Here is a 6,874-nt window from a genome sequence, read left to right as displayed (position 1 = left end):
CAACTGGAATTATGGGTATATATCACCATGCCCCACTGTTGTTCAGAGCTTAACTGACCAAAATTTATGATATTGTCTTTTAACGTCTAAAATATTTTCATATAACTAGAAAGGTCTAATATTTCTCGATAATTTTACCTTTTCTTCTTTTTTGCAGACAGGGTTTCTCTGTGTAGTCCTGGCTGTCCTGGAACTAGCTCTGTAGACCAGGGCAGCCTCAAATTCACAGAGACCCACCAGCCTCTGCTTCCCTTGCACTGGGATTAAAGGTGTGCACCACCACTCAACACAATCCATATCCACAGTTCTCTCTAGAAAAATGTGATTTTATTTTCTGAGATTGTAACCTAGTAAACAGATGATGAAAATAGAGCATTAATGTGATTTAAATGATTCTTTGGTGATTCTAATACAGAACTAAGGCCAGAAATTTTCTTATTTATCTGTAGTTCTCAAAAAAGGGTGATCATTGCCTCTCAGAAGACACAGGCAATATTTGCAGACAGTTTTGGTAGTCATCGTGAGAAGAAAGTTTTTTTTTTTTTAATTAGTGAGTGGGATGCAGAAATGCTGCTAAACATCCTCAACATACAATCCAGTCTTGAAAATGAAAATAAAATGAGCAGAATTTGTTGAATTGTGTCCTCTCGTACCAGATTACAGTATTTTCATCACGACCATTGCCGTTTCTGCTCAGGTTCTTAGCCTAACACACTGTAGTCTGAAGGTTTAGTTAGAATCCCTCCTGTCTTTGTAATGCTCATTAGATTTTCTAGGAAGTGGTAAGAGTGGTGAATTCAAGCCTCAATTCTTTACCTGATTCATTACTGAAGCTGAGCAGAGATTTGTAACTTCTATTTGGTTCCTGGAGCTTTGTCAGAACTCCCAGAGAGCTGAAGGTTTAGTATTTGTACCTTTAGAGCCAGCTCCTCTCAAGGGTTCTTCAGATTCTAAACCCTAGACACAATTCAACAAATTCTTTTCTTTCTGAAGCCCTTTTGCTTTTCTATTCAATTTCTCTTGCTTCTACTTGAAATTCCATTCACTTTTCTTTAGCTTGGTTAATCATTTCCTTTCATTCCTCTACTGATTTAGAAGCTACCCTCTCTAGCAAGCTTCCTAAACTTCAGTTCTATGTTTTTGATCTTTTTATAGTTTCTTATGTAAGAAAAGTGATTGTTATTATTATTATTATTATTATTATTATTATTATTATCCCTTATTGTGATATCCAAAATTCCACTAGGGGAGAAATAGTGGACATTTTATTGATTGCTGTAACTTTAGAACCTTACACATGAGCCAGCAGGCCACATGGCTCAGTGGGTACAGGTATTTTCTGACAAGATTAATGATTTGAATTCAGTCTCTCACACTCACATGGTGTAAGGACAAATGTTTCTGCAACCTGTCATCTGATTTCCACAAGTGTGCAATCCATGGACACACACACACACACACAAGACAAACTAAATAAACAAAGTATAATAATAATATAAAGAATTTTGCACAATTTCTGTTTTGAGCTTGGGTTCCAGAAAATATTGAAGAATAAAAATTTGTTAAAATATATAAATAAAACAATTGGTTTCCTAACACCCCAGAAATGCTATTGTATTAATTTTGTTTTAGAGATGTAGTCTTGCTGTGTAGCTCAGGCTGACTTTGAACAAGGTGTCCGTCTAAGGCTGGATTCAAAGTCATAACTGTGTCTCAGACTCCAGAGTGATGGTGTTACAAGTGTGTGCCACCACATCCAGCACTGCCTTTTGAAGTCAAGAGAGTCACTTTCTTATAGCAATTTGAATCTACTTATTAAAAAAATAAATACAATCTCTTCCTGAAAACAGCTTCTAAAGTTCAGCTGAGGTCCAACATCTTTACGATGACAAAATTTTCAAAAATAGTGAAGTATTTAAATGACAAATTAACCCAAAGAGTTCCTTGTGAAGCTACTATAAATAAGCTCTGCCCAATGATTGTTGCTTCCAAAAATATTTAAACATAAATTTTGCCTGTAGTATTGTTACACAGCTGATGTATATTGAGTGCTCATGAAATGCTTGCTGTAGAAAGCTCTGAATAAGTATCCTGTAACTTTGAAGCAGCTGCATTTTCATACACAATGTCTGAACTTAACCATTTGAGCCATGTTTCCTATGTGGGTCATCCTGAAGTTCATTGTAATATTTTGCACTTCAAGATCATCGTTCATATGTGTACCATCAGTCCTCTTGTGTTAGATAGATACTGTTTTCTTGGAGTCGCTCATTACTCCTCTTCTACAGAGAAACCTAAGCATTGAGAAGAGGGATTTGATAAAGACGTTCTTTAAGACTGCTCCAAAGTGTCTCATTCTCGGCCCAATGTCCAAGATATTGTGGATCTATTTGTTAATTACCATCTACTGCAAGAATAAGCTTCTCTGATGAGGGTTGAGTGGTGATGCACAACATTTGCAGGATCTGCACAAGTTCAAGGTAGATAAATCCCAGCACAGAGCTGGGGAAGGCCTATCCCCTAACCAAGAAGTTAATGTCAGTTGATACCTGCTGAGAAAGGGAAAATCGTTTTATTTCAACAGAGTGTCAGTAGGTGCATCAGCCACAATCCACAGTAGGCCCCATGCTCAGGAGTACTTAGCAAAGGCAAACCACTTTCCTTGTTTTATTTTGTGCACTTTTAGCTTTGTTATGTTTTGTCTTTTTTGTTTATTTGTTTTGCTTTTTTGTTGTTTTGTTTCGGGTTACTTTTTGAGAAATATATAGAGAGAAAACATAAAACTGAATGGGTAGGGTGGTGGGAAAATCTGGAAGGACCTGGAGGAGGGGAAAGGATATGATTCAAATATAGTATGTAAATTTAAGAATAAATATAAAAATAAACGTATAAAAAAGCATTTTCTCCTCCTCTTTCTCTTTCTTCTCCTCCTCCTCCCCTTCCTCCTTCTTCTTCCTCTTCTTTTTTTTTCGAGACAGGGTTTGTGTGTGTGTGTGTGTGTGTGTGTGTGTGTGTGTGTATGTGTGTGAATTTTTGGCTGTCTCGGAACTCATTTTGTAGACCGGGCTGACCTCAAACTCAGAGATTCGCCTGCCTCTGCCTCCGGAGTGCTGGGATTAAAGGCAGGTGCTACCACTGCCTGACCCATTTCTTTTCTTAAGTTACTTATGAAATGTAGGGATCCAGGGAAACGTAGTGTCAAAATGATTTTAAAAACACATTAACAATAAAAATTCAGTTTATTTTTGTTGTATTACAGAGTGAACCCAGCATCTTGGACATGCCAAGCAAGTTCTCTACCACTGAACTAGACCTCAGACTCACATTTTACCTGAAATAACTCTGAAAGTGCAGATCTTTTGAAGGACAACCATTTCTACAACAGTATTTTGGAGAAGTGCTATAAAAGAAACTACATTCCACCCCCAAGCTCATTTAATTCCAGAATACATATTTAAACATTTCTTATGTTTGGCTATATATGATGACAAGTCTAAGATCACAAAGCAAATTTTCAATTAGCTGTTGACAGGGTCAAATGCATGTGTATATATGTGTTTATGCATAAATACATGTTTTTCCATATTTCTACTTTTTGAAGTGATTAATTAGTACTGCAGCTATAAAGCGTCTATTTTTCTTGTCAATGACAATCTCAAGGCCTCTGAGCTGCCTCTCATTTGACCTTGGTTTAAAAGCACAAAGAACAGCAACCTTGAAACTGGCATCAACAAAATTCCTTCTACAGAAACTAGACGCTTTACAATAAAGAAAAAGCATGCGTTTAATTTTAAGGTTTTACAGACATTGCTCTCAGTATTTCTGTTCTGAAAGACTTTTAAGTGTGAACGTCCTTCATCTCACAAAGGAAAATGCTGTCATTCTGCCACTTAACACTGGCCAAAGCAGTCCTTTGGAGACCTGACTGCATTGTTCCCTTTGATGGACACATTGCAGCAGAGGCGGCAAAACCCCGGGAGAGTAGCACAGCTGATGCCATGCAACCATTTAGCAGGAAAGCTTTTATTGAGTGGCTCCTGACTATGAAAGCATGCTGGAAAGCATTTCATTAACATTTCAACAAGGAGGTTATAAAGCTGTAATAGAATCATACAGTTCCAAAGGAGATGCATACTTTGAAGGGAGGTGTTTTTCATTGTCGTGCCAGTGTTCATTTGAAGGTGCACTGCCATGCCTGCCCTTTGGCCGCAGTATTGTTTCAGTCTTCTGAGGTCACAATATACACATTACAAGGGGAAATTGTCAGGTGGCATGGGATGGAAGGGGTGGAGGATGACGGAGTGGGTGACATTCTCTTAGCTGTTTAGCTGTTTATCTTCTCCATCATTAGGTAGTCTCCTAAGACTCAATCACACTTTCTAAATTGTCATTTGATTGACATTGTAAGATATGCTTCATCTTAAAAAAACAAAGCTAAACATAATGCCTACATTAACTCCTTTATTCTTTCATACATTATGTCGTTTCCTCATAGCTACATTATTCCAATTTGAAAATCCGCATTGCAAAGAGTGATATGCAAAATATAGATAACATATGTGCAATAGTGTTTAAGTTGCTAAATATTAATTTTAAAGAATTAAAGGGATATAGAGGGCATTTCTTTCTCCTTCAACCCATGATAAATGAATAAAATGTTTAACAACTGGTTCTCTCTGTCATGAGATAGTATAGCTTCATAGAATTAGTAAAATTCTTACCATAGCCAATTTAATTTAAGATGCTGATGAAATGTCACCAAAGGCCATGTCTTGGGAAGACATGTGCATAGTAGATGCTCCTGACACAGAGCAGGCAGTGCTTGGTGCTTGTGTCTGTCTTTTCCCTCATTTCAATGACTACTTTAGATTTTTATGACTTCCTGCCAAAAAATTATATTAGAATGACCTAGGTTTTTGCAGATTTCATTTCTCCAGTGTCTGCTTATTTTTATTAGTCAGTTAATAAAAATCACATTGAAGGGATACTGTCAGGGAATAGAAAATGACCCATTGTGGGATGAGACATGGCATGATGGTGGTGTGGGAGGTTCTTCTGTCTATGTGTTGCTTTCATTTGTTAATAAAGAACTTCTTTGAGCTTAGGGTAGGGAAGAACAAAACTAGGCAGGGAAAGCTAAGCTGTATGCTGGGATAAAAAAGGGTGAAGTGAGGGGACACCATGGATCCGCCGCCGAGATAGACATGCTGGAACTTTGCTGGTAGGCCACGACCTTGTGATGATGCACAGATTAGTGGAGATGGGTTAAATTAATATGTAAGAGTTAGCCAATAAGAAGTTAGAGCTAATGGGCCAAGTAGTGATTTAATCGATACAGTTCCTGTGTGGTTATTTTGGTTCTGGGCAGGCGGGACTAACTAGCATCTCTTTCCTTGCAACATGATGGGGAACAATTTTGAACAAAGTATTATGACAAATGTATGACAATGTCATAGACATCAATTATTTCATATGCTTACTGTATTAGTTACTTTTCATATGCTTACTGTATTAGTTACAGAAAAGTAACTGTGATAAAACAGCATGACCAAGGCTTCAAGAACTCCAATAATGGAACAAATGCTGATGACCAAAAGGCTAATTTCTGGCTCCCTTAACCACATTCATCGATTCTTAAGCACACTGATCTGCATTCTGCATCCTACCATGTCACCATTTGTTTTAGTTTCTCCTCTCTGGAATGCTACTGCGTTTCCTTTATCCAAACTATATATTTTATTTTCTGTGGGACAGCTAGAGAATTGTTCTATTTGAAAACTCTTCCCAGACTATTCTTTGTCATTGAAGTCCTTTTTTTTTTCTGTTCAAGGAAACGAGTGACATCTTCTAGCACTTCAAATGGATAGTCAGCTGTACAGTATGATAATCTAAGCCTTAACTTGAATTCACTTCTTACCTTTCCACAGGGGGACAGCACACTGTCCTTCCTTTTGGTGCTGTTTATTCCCCGTCATGTGTGACTTGGCTTAACTAGGGGAAGGTGAGCAGAAAGCGAAATGTGAATTCATGGTTTGCTTGCCAATTTTGTTTCAGTGATGAACCATGAGAAAGTTGCCCTAGCAAACTGGTAGGAAAGGAAACCGGAAGCCAGCATGCAGTCTGGAACTAAGCCCAAAGCTGAGTAAGAGACCAAAGGAACTCAGAGTGGAAAAAACGATTTGCTATTTCAGATCATTAAGATTATGAAGTTGTTTATGGCACAGTTTATTGCAGTAATTGCTGATGCACTGCTTTTCACACATTTTATGCATTTGCATTCTGTTGTGCTTATTAGATTATTCATTCTTTAGCTTAGTGGTCATATTTCAGCCTTTTTTCGTTTGCTCCATGGCACACGTTCCAAATGATGGAGGGACGCTGTGCTTGCAGACAAGTTTGTTCATTTATTCACAAATGTTTCTTGAACTTCTACCTTGCTCTACAACACAACTGGTCCATATGCAGAGAATGAAGAGGGAAGTTATCATTCTTTTTTTTTTCTTTTAGTAATTTTATTAAATTATAAAAAGTTTCCATTTACGCCCCTCCTCCCAACGCCCTCCCACTCCCCCCCTCCCTCTCCTCCTCCCTCTTTGTCCCCAAGGGAAGTCAGGGTCTCCTGCCCTGTGGGAAGTCCAAGTTCCTCCCCCCTCACTCCAGGTCCAGGAAGGTGAGCATCCAAACAGACTGGATCCCAAAAATCCAGTATATGCAGAGGAAACCAGTCCCAGTGTCATTGTCAATGGCTTCTCGGAAAGACTGCAGGCCAGCCACATTCAGAAAATCCAGCCACATTCAGAGAATCTGGTTGGATCACATGCTCGTTCAGTCACGGTCCATCTGGCCTTGGTAAACTCTCATTAGATCCGACCCC

Source organism: Myodes glareolus, chromosome X (assembly GCF_982192425.1).
Source record: "Myodes glareolus chromosome X, mMyoGla1.1, whole genome shotgun sequence".
In the NCBI taxonomy this organism is placed as follows: Eukaryota; Metazoa; Chordata; class Mammalia; order Rodentia; family Cricetidae; genus Myodes; species Myodes glareolus.
The sequence above is the reverse complement of the archived record's forward strand: the minus strand, read 5'-3'. Positions refer to the sequence as shown.